Source organism: Vulpes vulpes, chromosome 4 (genome assembly GCF_048418805.1).
Source record: "Vulpes vulpes isolate BD-2025 chromosome 4, VulVul3, whole genome shotgun sequence".
Lineage (NCBI taxonomy): Eukaryota > Metazoa > Chordata > Mammalia > Carnivora > Canidae > Vulpes > Vulpes vulpes.
Genome location: NC_132783.1, coordinates 84394486 through 84411330, shown reverse-complemented (window position 1 = coordinate 84411330; position 16845 = coordinate 84394486). Strand labels below are relative to the sequence as shown.

At 33.4% G+C, this 16845-nt stretch overlaps 1 protein-coding gene and 1 non-coding gene across 10 annotated transcripts in view; one reads left to right on the top strand and one right to left on the bottom strand.

Annotated features, from left to right (window-relative positions):
- The window catches only part of ADK (adenosine kinase), a 494813-nt gene that overhangs the window by 275090 nt on the left and 202878 nt on the right, over window positions 1-16845 (bottom strand). The window lies entirely within an intron of this gene.
- On the top strand, window positions 16123-16188 carry LOC112928863 (small nucleolar RNA SNORD2). Its single transcript, XR_003236808.1, has one exon. It is a non-coding gene; the product is annotated as a small nucleolar RNA SNORD2 (small nucleolar RNA).

Here is a 16845-nt window from a genome sequence, read left to right as displayed (position 1 = left end):
TTCTATTTCCATATTCTCCCAAGGTTTTAAAAATCTCATATATTTTCCTTTAATCTCTTGCTTATATGCAATGACATCTTTTATGTTAGAAGAAGATCTCTTAAGGAAAAATCTGATTTTTAGGAAAAGTCTTAGAAAATATCTTCAGACATTTCAGAATTCAATACAGCACTTCCATAACATTAAGCAAAATTACTAAATCCCCTTTTGCAATGAAATGATGTTGTAAGTATGTGGCAATACACTGATGGGGGTTCAGAACATACTCCAAATTATGGCACACTGGCTGGAGGAATTTGAGAAAATAGCAGAAGCAGGACAGTCACTCTGACCTTCTTCTCCTTCTTCCCTGGAACACATGAGAGGTGTTCTCCCTATACTTGGAGGAAAAGATCACCCTCATCTCCGAAGACAAAGGGACCAAAAGATCTTAACAAAAAGGCCTTTCTAAATTTCCCTTGGTTTTACTACACTTGCCTCATATCTCTGACCTATCATATTTCTACTAAGTATCCCACTATTCATCAGACCTAGCATAAAAACACTCAGGTGAAACTGTTTCATCCGGTCTTCACATCCTAATGAAGGCTCTGTCACAACAAACTTATATTAAATAAGTCTGTATATTTTATCCATTTAATTTTCAGACCCAGCTAGGGACCCTGAGAGGGCTACAAAATACTTTTTCCTCCCTGAGCCCCTAAGCAACTTCTTAAAGGACATTTTTATTCATCCATATATTTATTATAATTTAAAATTAATTACTAAAATAATATGATTTTTGGGCATATATTCCAAACATTTTCCCAGAGCAACTTAACAAAAATGCACTAAAACCAAATTATGGATGCCTGGCTGGCTCAGCAGTTGAGCATGTGCCTTCAGCTCAGGGTGTGATCCCAGGGTCCTATGATCGAGTCCTGCATCGGGCTCCCTGAAGGGAGCCTACTTCTCTCTCTCTGCCCATGTCTCTGCCTCTCTGACTTTCATGAATAAATAAATAAAATCTTACAAAAAAAATTAACCTAAAGGTTAGCAAAAAAGATAATTAGCCAAAGGTGAATTAGAAAGAACAAAGAGTTAAGAGCTACATTAGTAAGTACCTACTATATGTCCACCATTATGCCAGTTCTTTACCTACTAAGTTATCTCTCAGTTAATCTTAACCACCATGCACAAGGTAAATATTATTCCAATTCACGAATGAGGAAGCCAGAGAAAGTGAGTCAGTGGCAGAACACCAGTCTGTATAATTTCAGAAGCTATACTCAGTCTTTACTCTGGATATGAGGAAAGAAAGGGAAGTGAAGAAAATCATGGAATGGGTTATCATCAGACCTCAGTCGGAACTAACTGGCTTGAAAAAGAATAACTGTGTAACCTTGTGGAAGTACTTAATTTCTCTGGTTATCACTGTCCTTCACTGTAAAAGTTAGAAAGTTATAGTGATTTTCTGAAAGACCCATCACTTCAAGCTATGAAAAGAACTGAAGAATATATGGTATATACATCAAGGAAAAAAATCTAAATAGAATTTTATCATGGCAAATTAAAACTGGGACAAAGAGGTAAGGAGGGTAAGAAACCTTTATATAGAAAACACAGTGGTTTTTAGAGGTAAGAATGTTACTCAGGTGCATTTGCCCAGAAATTTTACAAAATCCACAGAGAAACATGCCAACTAACAACCAAAGAGCGAGAAAAGGATTGAGAAAAATCCTTCTCTTTTACTATTTCTAACATACATGTTGTAAAAAGCAAAATCCCTCAAGGCAGTAAACATCTGCCCATCAACACCTATCAGCAGCAACATCAAAAACATAAGGCAAAGGTCAAGTCAAAGTTTATTGACAATGATGAACTATGACAGCCTCTATTAAATTACCCCTTCCTTCAAGGTGTATGTGATCAAAGCAGCAAAGATATTTTCACTCAGTCACATAACAAGCTATTTGTTGAGATTGAAACATCTGGTCAATATCTCCTAACACTGCAATTTCATGCACAGTTAGCATTAGGGCACATTTCTTCTCCTCTTCTTACAGGGTCCATAAGGGTGGCACATATGGCTGATCATTTCATTCAAAAGGGATTCAATTCAAGGCATTACACACAATAGTCTGTGCTTTATGGTGTTTTAAGTCTACCTGCCATCGTTTTCCATCATCATTGCTCACTGCTGTTCTCTTCTACTATAAAAGCCTGCAAATATGACAGAGCACTTAAAGCTTAACAGCTTTCCTCCACTGGAGTTAGAAAGCATTTAAGGCAAAGGAATCTATAAAGTGGCAAGTCGTTTTCCATTGTCAAAAACTCCCAATACATTAAACTGTTTACCACTTTATTTACCATTTAAGCAAAGATTTTTTAAAATTTTTTAAGCAAAATCTAATACAGACTGAAAAAAAATTTTAATGTCAAACCAAATGCTTAATTTTCTGCATGACAGAATTATGAAAGTATATTCTTTAGGTATAATTTCAAATTACAATAAATGATTGGAAAATAAAGAAACATTTTAAAATTAATTTTAATAGGGATTTTCATAGTATATTTTTTAACTTGACAAAGAGCAATTCTATACTAAGAGAATAGGAATGCTACAATTTTATCACTACCATATGCTGAAAATTTTCATCTTGAAATTCATGCATTTGTTGTCATGGTAACAGGGACCTTTCTTAAACACTTACGGTAGTAAACCTGAACTCACACCATAGATTTCTTTTACCCTTTCTTACTTTAGGATAAGGGAAAAACAGGGTAAGGGTAGAGGATGTCTTTGAAGCTACTTTTTCAGATTTCCTTTGACCCATATCCCTGACAAATAGCAAAACTACAGTTTTCTGAAATATAAGAATTTGTATAGACAATAACCAAAGGAATATCAATAAGGAAATCTTCTGAGACAAGAAAGAGGTTGGCATATTCAAACAACTGAAAAGCAGTGTGGCTAAAACTCTGAGGGATGGAGAGTAGCTAATATAAATTAGGAAAAATATTCAAGTTTCAGATCATGTACACCTTGTTGGTGATGGGAAGGAGAATAAATCTTATTCAGGGTCAATAGGATGTCGCTGAAGGACCTTTAACAAAAAAAGCAAAATTATCAAATTTAAATAAGGATCACTTTTGCTACTGTATATAAAAGTAGAGGAAGTAAATCAATTAGACATTATTCACATCCCTACCCAGTCCTTTGATAAAGCTTATTGGTTCTACTCTTAAATTATTTCCAGATTTTAACCCCTTTTTCTTCAACCACTTTTCATTAATTCCACTGCTACCAACCATCTAAGTTACGATAACTTCTTGCCTGGATTGTTGTAACGGTTTCCTAATCTCCTTGCTTCCATCCTTGACATTTTCCTTTTAAAATGTTAAGTCAGTGAATGCCATGCTGAAATCCTATAATGCTCTCCATATCACTGATTAAGAAGCAAAAATCCTTACATTAGTCTATGAGGCCCTACAGGATCAAGTCAATCTCCTTTACCCCCTGCTGTCTCTAACCTCATCTCCTGCACTTGTCGTATTCTGCTCCAACCAAACTCAACTCCTTGTAGGATTCTGAAACATGCCAAACATGCTCTCCCTTAGCAACTGCTGACATCTCTACCAGACTGGATTTCCCCAGCTAGCCAGATGGCTCTTCTCTCATCTAGAAAGTCTGTATTCAAATCTCATCTTTTCAAGGAAACTGTTCCCACACACCCCATTTAATACTGTAAAACGCTTCTTTTGTTCCAACATTCCCAATACCACATTCTACTTTTTATTCCAATTCATTATCACCTTCTAATTTCCTCATATATTACATTCATTATATTTCTTGTTTCTATTAAAGTATGAACTCCATAAAGGCAAGAATTTTTATGTTTTGCTCAGCAATGCCAGCACTTGCAAAATAAGTAGATACTCAATAAGTATTTGATGAGTTTTATCTTAATAAGAAATCAAGAGATAGCAAGAGATCAATAGATATCAAACATTTATTTTTATGCTATCAATTATTTATTTTAAAACAAGAATAAAATAATGCTTCCCCAAAATTACTTATTAATATTATTGAAAGATGCATGTTACCACTGCCATGATTTAAAGTGTTATACCACTATAATTACATCCTAAAATTAAATAAAGCACTAAAAACACTGAAAAGGTAAAAGCATAATGTCACAATCTGCAGAAGAAAAGGAAAATTTACATACTTAATTTCTGCATATTATGGAAAATAACTCATTATAAACCATATGAGGTAGTACACTTATAATCTCCCTTTTACAGATGAAAAAACTGAGGCACAGAAAGTGTAAATAACCCAGGACTTGAATCTAAACATTTTACAAACAAAGCCCAAGTTCAAACCATTATTCTATAATGATCCCTGAAGAAGATCCATTAAAAAATTATTAGAAATAGTAAAGAGAGTTTGGTAAGATGTTCAGTTACTGAAAAATATATTTAAAAACATTCTCGGGCAGCCTGTGTGGCTCAGCGGTTTAGTGCCGCCTTCAGCCCAGGGCATGATCCTGGAGACCCGGGATTGAGTCCCACGTCGGGCTCCCTGCATGGAGCCTGCTTCTCCCTCTGCCTGGGTCTCTGCCTTTCTCTCTCTCATGAATAAACAAAATCTTAAAAAAAAACAAAAAACAAAAAAACAACAACCCACAAACATCTAGCTCTAACTATAAGCAAATACTAAATATGAAGCAACTAATGAGATACAGAGTGAGATATTTTACAAATAACCCCATTTCTCTTAAAAAAAAAAAACCTTAAAAGGGGGGATAAAGGATTACTGATACAAAGAATAAATGCAATGTTTGATTCTTATTTAGATCCTAATTCAAATAAACCTATCACAAATGTGTATTTTTGAAACAATTATGAAAATCTAAATCAGAATTGGATATTAAATAGCATTAAGAAATTAATATTTCAAGGTAATAGGACGGTTTTTTAAAAGATTTTATTTATTTATTTATTCATGAGAGACACAGAGAGAGAGAGAGACAGAGACACAGGTAGAGGGAGAAGCAGGCTCCACGCAGGGAGCCCGACATGGAACTTGATCCCAGGTCTCCAGGATCAGGCCCTGGGCTGAAGGTGGTGCTAAACCACTGAGCACCCGGGCTGCCCAGGATGGTTTTCTTTTTAAGTGTCATTCTTGGAAAGGCAATCTGAGGATTTAAAGATAAAATGACAAGAGAACTGGGATTTGCCTCATATGAGAAAAAGAAAAATAGTTGGGCCAAATGTTGATTCTTATTGAAGCTAGATAATGGGTTCATGGGGTTCATTACACTATTCTACTTTTTTCTTTAAGATTTATTTATTTACTTAGGGGGTGGGGCAAAGGGAGAGAGAATCTATAGCAGACTCCCTGCTAAGTGCAGAGCCCCATGTGGGCCTCAATCTCAGGATCCTGAGAAGATGACTTGAGCTGAAATAGAATTGGACACTTAAGAGACTGAGCCACCTAGATGCCCCTATACCATTCTACTGTGTAAGACTGAAATTTTCTAGAATAAAAATACATACACACATATAAAGTGGGAAATTAATATGAAATCTTGATGTAGGAAAAAAGAAGACAAACATTTATTCTAAAAAGTTTATTATAAAAATGTTATTTTCTCTCCAGTGAACCTATAAATTCTCATGTGATAGTTTGAAAACTCAGTATGATCCTTAAATTCATCTGAAGGGATAATATGAATGTACATTATGAAAAGTGAGTAATGATAGTGGACTCTTGTTCTTGGGGTTCTGAGTTCAAGTCCCACATTGGGTATAGAGTTTACTTAACAAAACGACTGTGGGGAGGGCTGGAGGGAAGGATTTACTACCAGGTATTAAAATGTATTATTTGACAACCACAATTAAAACAATTTAGTACTGACACTGAAAGAAATCAATGGGAAAAGACAGAATTCAAACATAGATCCAGTGGTAATTACCGATAGCAGTAAAGGATAAAGATGACATTTCATATAAATGGTAAAAGAGCAAATTATTCAATACACTGAGTTAGAATAAGTACATAAGTCATTTTGGGGGGGGGAAACTCTTCCCCCTCACCCTTTAACCAAAAATTAAAAAACCAGGAATGTACAAAATTCAGCAACTTATTTTAAAACCTTAAAACATGGACATATTTCCTAAATGAATGCCAAATAGTATAAAGGAAAATATTGTTAGTTGTGACCAGATATAAACCTAAGATCACCAACCCAGGAAAAAGTATGTGTTTGTGGCAGAGAGTAGAGGGTGCACAAGAATTATCCTTAATGTATGAAGCACTCTCAAAAATCAGTAAGAAAAAGATCGAAAGTTTGTCACAAGGATGGCAGTGCTTGAGAGAATAATGACCATAGATATAGGCAATAATACACATACTCCTTTAATTTAGATAGAGAATATAAGCTTTTAAAATATCAAGAGAGCTATACATAGAAAAACTATGGCACTTTGCAAATACAGAAACAATCTTCGTTGGCTTTCATATCTGTATTAAGGATGTGTTGATGCTATTTCCTATTCAGAGTGAGGATGCCATATGTCTTTCAAGAAACTCTCTTTGCCATTCTCATCATACTGTTGAGGTGCTTATGCTATTCTGGTCTTTCCTGATTGAATCTAAAAGACATTAGCTTTGAGCCTGCGAATCTACCAAGTGTAAATAAGTGGTAATAACATGATCATAGTAGCAAGTGTTAATTTGTGACCAGGTGAATCACAGGACAATTTCCCAGGCATATCTGTATCTCTGGTGGGCCCACACTTTAGCCTGTCTGAATCTATTCTTACAACAATATAAACAGCAATGGAAAATAACCATGTATATTTTTTTGCAAAGTAATATCAGATAATTACATAGTAACATCTGACAATTAAAATGTATACAGTTCTTTCAGGAAAAAGATTTACATGCAAAGAATTCAAGGAGGATATTATCAGTAGCTCAATTATAACATCATCGGAATAAAAAATGTTACTGGGCACACACCATGTAATTATATACCTGTTAATCCAATAAACTTCTATTAAGCTCTTATTATATCTAAGGTACTCTATGAGGGAATACAAGCTCAAATAGGACCTTAAAGAGTTCACCGTCTACTGGAAGAGACAGCATGGAAACTACTAAAATATAATGAGCATTATAAGAGAGACATGCAAATATTCTGAGAGCACCAAGAAGTTTGAGGGTAATGAAAACGTCAAAGAGAAAATGACAAGCTGGTTGCTGAAGGTTGAAGATTTGATCAGGCTGAGAACAAGTAAAAGAAAAGTAAATTACAAACAGGGAAAAATATGTATAAAAACACAGAGGGATACTATGTTACTTGGAATTAGTAAGGCAGAGAGTCCATATCAGCATATTTTATGATGGACTAATCATCCATAATACTGAAAAGCAAGCTGGGATGAGAGTTACATGATAAAAATGTATTTTAGGCAGATAATTTTGGCAACGATGTTCAGAAAACTAACCAAAAAATGCTGGGAGAAAATTTTCTATGGGTCTATCCTGTCTCTATAGGTCTTAACAAATTTAGTTTAGTTTTTATTTTTTAAATAGCGAACAGTCTTAAAAGATAAAGATAGTGACTTTATCTTAGGATAAAGGTTGGGCAGATTTCCAAGAAGCACCTTTAAAGGTAAGGGTTTCTCAAGTTCAAGATTACTCAATTGTGATATAAACTATGAAAACAGCTTCCACCTGGGTCAATCTCCACGTTGCCCCTCGGTCACTGGGGGGACAAGCAGAACCAATGGGAATATGAAACTCATGCTGCTTGCTGTGCCTTGAGAAAAATTCATTTGTCTCTGACACAGTAGGCTCTTGTCTTCTGTCAACATCTATGAAACTGTGGAAGACTAACTTGTTAGCTTGCAAGTAGGGTAAAATCCAAGACATTTCACTGTTTTTGACAAAAACAAGAGGAGACCAGAGCAGGTCACAGGAAGACCAATTACTAAGCCATGCGGTATTAAGAAACAAAGATCTCAATATTAAGTATTATCAGGAAAGGAAACAGACGTAAGAAACATTTTTTAGAGGCAAAAAGGACAAGATTTGGGACTGATTAAATGTCAGAGGTGTGAGAGAATGTAGGTTGAGTATGACTATAATGTCTCTCATTGGATGAATGATGGACAGTTATGTCGTTAACAGGAAAAGATAAGAACAAAAGGAGCAAGTGCAATGTAAAATGCCAGAGAGTTGTGAATAGAGTTTGAACATATAGAACTAAAAAGATATTAATGTAGGGATACCTACTGGATTATTGCAAATTAGGTTTGTAGTTCCATAAAGAAGTCAGGAATAAAGAAAAATTACTGAGAATCAGCTACTGAAAAAAGATCAGAAGACTGCTGGAAGACCCTGAGAACTTGTCAGGGTATCCACAAAGTCAACTTTTTTAATTTTTAATTTTCACAATATTGAGATGTTTGTTATCTGCATTTTTACTATGTTGACATTTGCTTTCATACTGCAAATTCATTATGAGACTGCTCTTACCTAAGAACAAAAAAGGGCAATGGAATCAAGTTGTACTGGATTTATCACAACCCTGTGCTCATATTAAAAAGATACCAAATAAATTTAAGAATTTTTTAAGGAAGTAGCAAAAATCATTGGTTTTTATTAAACAATGACCCTTAAATATACATCTTTTTAATTCTGTGTATGAATAGATTACAATGGTTTCCTGAGAAAAAGCACTTGTTCAGTTGCGTTTCTATATGAACTGCTCTTTTTATTTAAAAAAAAAAACCAAATTTTTATTTGAAAAAACTGATTGACAGACAAATGATAGTTATTCAGACTTGGGTATTTGGCAGACATTTTCTTGAAAATGAAAAAAAAGTAAGACTGTCACTTAAAAAATAACTGTCAAGAATATTGCTAATAATAAAATTTGAGCTTTTAACTGAAAATTATAATTGTGTAAAACTTGTATACACCACAGGGAGATTCTCAATACATAAAAGACCATTTTCTTACGATTCATAGTGATATTGAAAAATGAGACTTTATACAAACGTTTGCAAGATCTGCGTAATAAAAACTCTGCAAATGACCAACGCATCACAGTAAAAGTCATGTATGGATAGAAGAGTTAAACAGATCAAAATATTTTTTTTAACATACAGCTTAGTTGAGATATAGTCCATGTACAATTAATATTTAAAGTGTACAATTCAGTGACACCTGGGTGGCTCAGTGGTGGAGCATCTGCCTTCAGCTCAGGGGTCGTGGGATCAAGTCCCACATTGGGGCTCTCTGTGGGGAGCCTGCCTCTCCCTCTGCCTATGTCTCTGCCTCTCATTCTGTGTCTCTCATGAATAAATAAAATCTTTTTAAAAAATTAAGTGTACACTTCAATGGCTTTTAGTATATTCAGAGTTGTTCAAGCATCACTACATTGATTTTAGAATATTCTCAACCCCCCCACCAAAGAACCTCTTAACACAGTCGTCACACTCCACATCTCATACCCAGAAGCCTTGGGCAACCACTAATATATTTTCTGTCAGTAGAAATATGCATATTCAGGACATTTCTCAGAGATGGATTCATAAAATATATGGGCTTTTGTATATAGCTTCTTCCATTTAACATAATGTTTTCAGGGTTCTTCCACATTGTGGTATGAATCAGTGCTTCATTTTTTTTTACAGCCAATATTCTATCAGATGGATACTCTACATCTACTTTTCCATTCAATCAGTTGATGAGCATGGGTTGTTTACGTGTTTTTGCTATTATGACAAACATATGAACATTAGTATGCAAGATTTTATGAATACATGTTTTCATTTCTCTTGGGTATATACCAGATTTGCTGGATCATATAGTAACTGTATCTTTACCCCTTTGAAGACCTGTCGGACTATATCCCAAAGCAGCTGCACTATCTTGTTTTGTTTTTTAAAGATTTATTTATTTATTTTAGAGAAAGAGAAAGGGCGTGCACAAGTGGAGAGCAGGGTAAAGAGAAACTCTTCAAACAGACTCTCCACTGAGCACAGAGCTTGAAGTAGGGCTCACCCCATGACCCATGAGATCATGGTATGTTTTCATAGCCATACAAAATAGTATAGAAGGGTATAAAAGAGTTCTTTGCTTTCTATCTTTCCTAACACTGAATTCTAATCAGTTTTTTTAATACAACGTGACAACAAATATAACTTTTATTTTAACTTGTATTTTTTATTGTTAATTAAAGTGAGGAGCTTTTCATTTACTTATAAACAATTCATTTCTTAGGTAAACTGAATTACTCATTATATTTTTTATTTACTTTTCAGTTGGGATTTTCTTTTCTTCTTAACCAATGCAAAGAATCCGAGAATCTGTTTTCATATAAGGGACATACTACCTCTTTTTCTGATACATCTTGCAAATATTTTCCTTGTTTTCACTTTATTTTCCTTCACCTACAATCCTTTTGGCCTTTTAATCTATTTTATATCTTTATAATTTATGAGATTAGAAACAAAAATTGACAGAAAAAGTTAAGTCAGTAAAGGGTACAGAGAAAGGACATCAAGGAATTAATAAGCAAAGAACAAAGAGTATCATTTTTCCTGAAAGATAATGGAAGAAAGAAAAATAAGTTTCAAAATTGAGAGAGTAATCAACAAATTAAACAAGTGGGTCAATTACGATCCAGATTTTCAACAGTCATTGGATTTGACAACTATATTTTTCGTGACCTTTGTAAAAAAAAAAATACCATGTTTCAAAGGGAGGTAAAATTGAGATCCTAGACTGCAGGTATTGAATAAACAATGAGTGGTAACCTCGTACTAAATTTAAAGTACAGAGGTGCCTGGGTAGCCAGTTAAGGGTTCAAATCTTGATTTCTGTTCAGGTCATGATCTCAGGGTCCCGAGATAGAGTCCAGTGTCTGCTCTCTAATAAGCAGGGAGTTTTCTTAGGATTCCCTCACTATCCTTCTGCCTCATCCATCCTTTCTAAAATAAATAAATAAATCTTGAAAAATTTTTTTATAATACTCCGTCTATACATCTCATAGATAAGGGAAAGGGGGAAAAGGATAACAGTTTGAGGTTCTAGAGAATGAAAAAGATGGCATAATGGAGTTAAAAAGATAAAATTATATAAACAAATTTGAAGAGAAGATGAAGTGGAAACCTGGTGATTTCTATTATATTTACAGAGTAGGATATGAAGTTGCTTGGTGAGGGTAGGGGAAGATAAAGCAGGAAATAAAAATTTGAATAAATACAAAGAAAAATGACAATTGGGTAAGAAACAGAAAGTACTGCAGATGCAGACATGTGTCATTCCTTTATAATGCCTAGAAAATGTCTTGCATATAGATGGACTCATTGAATAGGTTTATAATTTAATTTTGGATAATTAAAAAACATATATGCTTTAGGAAATTTAGGTTGTTTTTTTTAAAAAAAGATTTTATTTATTTATTCATGAGAGACACAGAGAGAGGCAGAGACATAGGCAGAGGGAAAAGCAGGCTCCTTGCAGGATGTGGACTTGATCCCAGGACCCCAGGATCATGATCTGAGCCAAAGGCAGACACTCAACCACCTAGCCACCCAAATTCCTAGCCTCGGAAATTTAGTTTTTATATCAGTTTTTAATACATAAATTTTATGTAACCAGTATGGTAATATAACTACACTGTGATGTGATATTTATACTTAGAGAAAAGTTGCAGAAATAATAAGAGAATTTCCACATACCTTTTACACAGTTTACCCTAATATTAGCATGTTATACAATGATAATTATCAAAATCATGGAACTGCTTTTATATTTTGAAGTGCTTATCCTGTATATCATTGTAAAAATCTGAATTATAAAGCAGTGTTTTTAATGCAAAATTTGACAAGATTTGTTCTACTTATTTCAGGTGATAAATAAAAGAACCACATTTCTATTTGCAAGCAGAGTAGAACATACAGTAGTGTTTTCACCTATCAATTATATTCCTCAACTTTCTAGAATGCATTCCTATTTTGGAAATGAGTCTCCTTCAAGTGGATGAATAATAATGTATTTATTTAAAATTATATAAGACATTAATTTTCAAAAGAATTTCTAGATAAAATCTACAATTTTCAAAAATGTTACTTAGGATGAGCAAAGTGAGGGTCTGAAAACCAAGAATTTGGAAAAGGACTCACCTGTATAATGTTATTATGATTTTCACCTAATAGTCTTAATATCCTAAGGTATAAAAAAGTGGTAGATAGAAAGTTAGACTGAATTAGAATTGGTAGACAGCCACTGTGAAATTATAGGACACAAAAATTGAGAGGAAAAATTTAACTGAGGTCAGATGCATTATCTAAGTGCGGTAGAAAGGCAGATTAGAAGGCGCTGAAACTTAAGAGGTACAAGGGGTAGGAGAATTCTATATAATCAAAGAACTGAAATAATACAAGAAAAGTCAGGGAAAGATTACAAAGGATGAGAAGCTTTAGCCAGACAGCAGAATGCTAGAACTTTAGATTTCATACACAGAACCATAAGGGATGATAATGTAGAGCATGTAGACATGAGAGCATGGGGTAAAAAAGAATCACATTCAACAAACTCTGAAATTAGGATGATTACTAAATTACAACAATGAAGTCAGGCCACCACCTGTTAGATTATTCCTTACCTTCCAATTTGGGAATCCTTAATAGATACCTATACAAGCCACAATTCAATTCACTTAAACATCTTTAGACTATTAAGATATAAAAGTTATTAAAAAGGGCATTTTATCCAACTTCTGTTGGACCCAAATAAATAACACATACAAAAAAAGAGTGGTAAAGAAGAAATGTTAAATTATCCTGAGAATATTGGAGAATTGTCATTTCACAATAATTTTTTCCTAGTTTTCCAAATAACGCCTAGTATTATTAACTTGAAATGGAAATAACGTAAATGAGTTACTCATAAAAGTTTTATGTTTTCAAAGAGTAAGATAAGTGACTTGAAATATTTTAAAATTCAAGAAACATATTCCAAATCAATGCTATAAAGAAATATTAAGCATTCAATAAATGCCTACTAACTCAGCATGGAAGTATCTGAAGTACATGTAAAAATCATGCTGAGATATAATATAAAGTCATTGTTCTGAGGAGAGCAAGTAGAAACAATAACTGAGACTATAACTGATGTGAAAATATGAATGGAATTTTTATTAAAATAAAAAGTACTGATTATCATAAATGATTATCATAAATTATTAGACAGAGTTGGGATTTAAATAACAATAACAAATGATCATACAGGCACTAAGTAACAAAATATATAGTAAAAAACACATGCAACTATTACTTTAAGAACTGTAAGTCTTCATTTAGTTCACTTTAACAGCTGTAACACTATGTGGACCTCGCCCCCAAGGAGTCAACTGGTATTAAAAATTACAAGTTATTAAGAGACACACAAAAAAGTTCATTATTCATAAAAACGATTATTTTGTAAGGTCCACAAAAAATAGAATATTTCAATTACAGGATAATTCATAACTCATTTCTAAGAAATAGGTACACAATGGAAATTCCTTCTTAGCCAAGACATGTACATAATTAAAGAATGTAATTAATTTAATGTATGAATTCTCTCTTGCAAAAAACAATCTCTTTCATACATTGATTATCAATTATTTCATACATTGATGTGTCAGCATTATGGCTAAACCTCCCAGTTTTTCCAGAATATAAGTACAAACAAATACATATCCTTTCAAACTACATATGTTAGAAATCTAAACCAGTTCAGAAAGTTGAGGGGAATTGACTTTATCTTTTGGCATGAGTGGGGCAGCAAAGTTTAAGATTTTTCTAATATATAAATGTGATTGATTTTACATTTTTACCAAACCCCAAATTTGCAACTTCTACACACATTTCATTGTGAATTTTTCATTATAATGTATTGTTTGAAAAAAACAATAATGTACTTAAAAAGGAAACATGACTAAAAAGCTACCCTGAAACTAATAGTTTACCATATCTCCACAATAAAAATTTCAAGAATATTTTAAAATATGTTAACATTACTCCATATGATCTTTAAAAATATTAATAAAAATTCTTTTTTTAAAAATTTTTTTTTAAATTTTTATTTATTTATGATAGTCACAGAGAGAGAGGCAGAGACACAGGCAGAGGGAGAAGCAGGCTCCATGCACCGGAAGCCCGATGTGGGATTCGATCCTGGGTCTCCAGGATCGCGCCCTGGGCCAAAGGCAGGCGCCAAACCGCTGCGCCACTCAGGGTTCCCAAAAATTCTTATAATAAATAATTCTTAAATATTTTCTACCCTAAACACGGAAACTCATTTCTAATCATAATCTATTGGAGCAATTGTAGAAAAAAGGTTCAAATGATGTTGCCCAGATTTTCGAATGCTATTCCAGACATTGTAGGCAAATGTATTTTAACAAGTAAAAAAGTTGGTCAAGCTTATGAATCCTTAAGCTAGATCTGGTTTTCAAAGAAATAATGCTAACTTGCATCTAACAATCTAGATACCACACTCATTAACTTTTGTTCAGTGATGTTGTCATTTTTAGAGGTTATCTTGTGATTAAAAATTGAGTTGATTTTAGACAAATCATTTTGTGTTACGTGGTCACAAATTTCCTTAGTTTTTCTGTTTGTTGATATGTTTTAATAGCTTTATAGAGGTTTAAATAATGCCAAATTATTTGCACAAATTTAAGATATAAAATTATGGGGAACCCTGGGTGGCGCAGCGGTTTAGCGCCTGCCTTTGGGCGCGATCCTGGAGACCCGGGATTGAATCCCACGTCAGGCTCCCGGTGCATGGAGCCTGCTTCTCCCTCTGCCTATGTCTCTGCCTCTCTCTCTGTGTGACTATCATAAATAAATAAAAATTTTAAAAAAAATTTAAAAAATATATAAAATTATGTAAATTTTGACCTACGTATATACCCAAAATACAATTAGTTTTTTTTCTTTTATGGATCATTCTACTGGTGACTTATCTCAGCAATCTGTCCACTTAATTTTCTTCAGTGACGTTTTATAGTTTTAAGTAAACAAGTTTCATATTTTTGTCAGATTTGTCCCCTATATTACTGATGTTATGGTAAACACTGCTTTTTGTTAAATTTCAAATTTTTTATTGCTAAAGAAAAAACACTCGATTGAAAATACTGATCTTGAATTCTATTAATGTGCTAAACTCAATTATTAGCTCTAGTTTTTTTTTGTAGATTCCATAGGATAATATACATAGAAGATTATATCACTGGTGAATAATGGCAGATTTACTTCTGCTTTTCTAATCTAGATGTTTTCCTTTTTATTGTCTAACGACTCTGGCTAGAGCCTCCACTACAATGTTAAATAGTGGTGAAAGCAGACATTCTGGTCTTGTTCCTAATCTTAGTGGGAAAGCATTTAGCCTTTCAGCAACAAATACAATGTTACCATTGGTTCTTAATAATGCCATCTGCCAGGCTGAGGTCTCCCCAATATTCCCACTCTGTAAAGTGATTTTTATAAGGAATCAATGTTAGATTTTGTCAAATGCTTTTTATGCATCTATAGACATGACCATAGAACTTGTCTTATTATTTCAGGTGAGACAATCTACTATTTGTTACTCCATTTGTCAGAAAGAGGGAGCCTCAAATTCCTTTAGTTTTGAAAAATGAAAAATACATTTTGATTCACTGAATATGGTCAAGTATGTAAATATATAGCTCATAACTGTTAGATAAGGATGTTTCTAACTCTTCATCTATTAACAAATTAGCAAGCCCTCAGATAAAATGACTAAACTCAGTGTAAATGGTTACAAATATCCTAGAGCAATATATGGTATTATATTCCAATATATGGTATAATGAGCAGTAAAAACATTTCAGGCAGAAATCTGAAGCAGATCAATGAATTCTAGCAGAGCTACAAAGTATAAACATGAAGTCCACTTAAATCAACAGCAGTTATCATGGTTATGTTAAAAGCATGTGATGTAAGATATTAAGAGATGAATGATGCATACACAGCCTGATCTAACATCAGTAAATGTTCATAAAAAAGTACATTATGAAATATTAAGTTTAAAAAGAAACACTTCAGTGAAATGATAGCAATCATCTTTCAGAAATGACCTGATAAAAGAATATTCATTGCTGAACACTTAATTATTTAGACATAATTAATGTTCCAAATGGAATACATGGTGTGAAAAAGAAATTGTGGTTTGATGTGGAATTGGCAAATCTAGGGGGGGTGGGGGAGTAAAAGACTTCAAAAGATCAATGAGATTAGCTTCCTTAGCTCTAATTTATGAATATGGAAACATTGTACCTATGGGAACTACAGGGTTAGGTTCCTGCAATGCCTTGGTTACATTATTTTTCAACCAATTAATATCACTACATAATTTTGTTTTTTGTGTTTTGTTTAGAGAGACATTATTTTATTTATATATACAGATATAAAAAGCTGTATATATAGCTATATATAAGCATACATACATATATACACACATCATAATATTTGATTTGTTAACACTGAATTCACAATCAAAAGCACTATAACTTATGCCAGAACAAAGCACATCTAACAAAATTTTCTCTAGAGCACATTACAGCCTTCTGGCAGCTACGAACACTAGACTTCGTTTTAGTACTATGCTTGATGGCCTTTTTAAACAACAAAATCACAAAGCACAAAAATGGGAAAATGGCACTAAATATACCATGCAAAGGATACTTGTTTATGAGTATCATGAAACAAGAAGGTAAAGTGTTACTTCAGATGGTAATGTGCACATCATCTTTTTTTTTTTCCTGT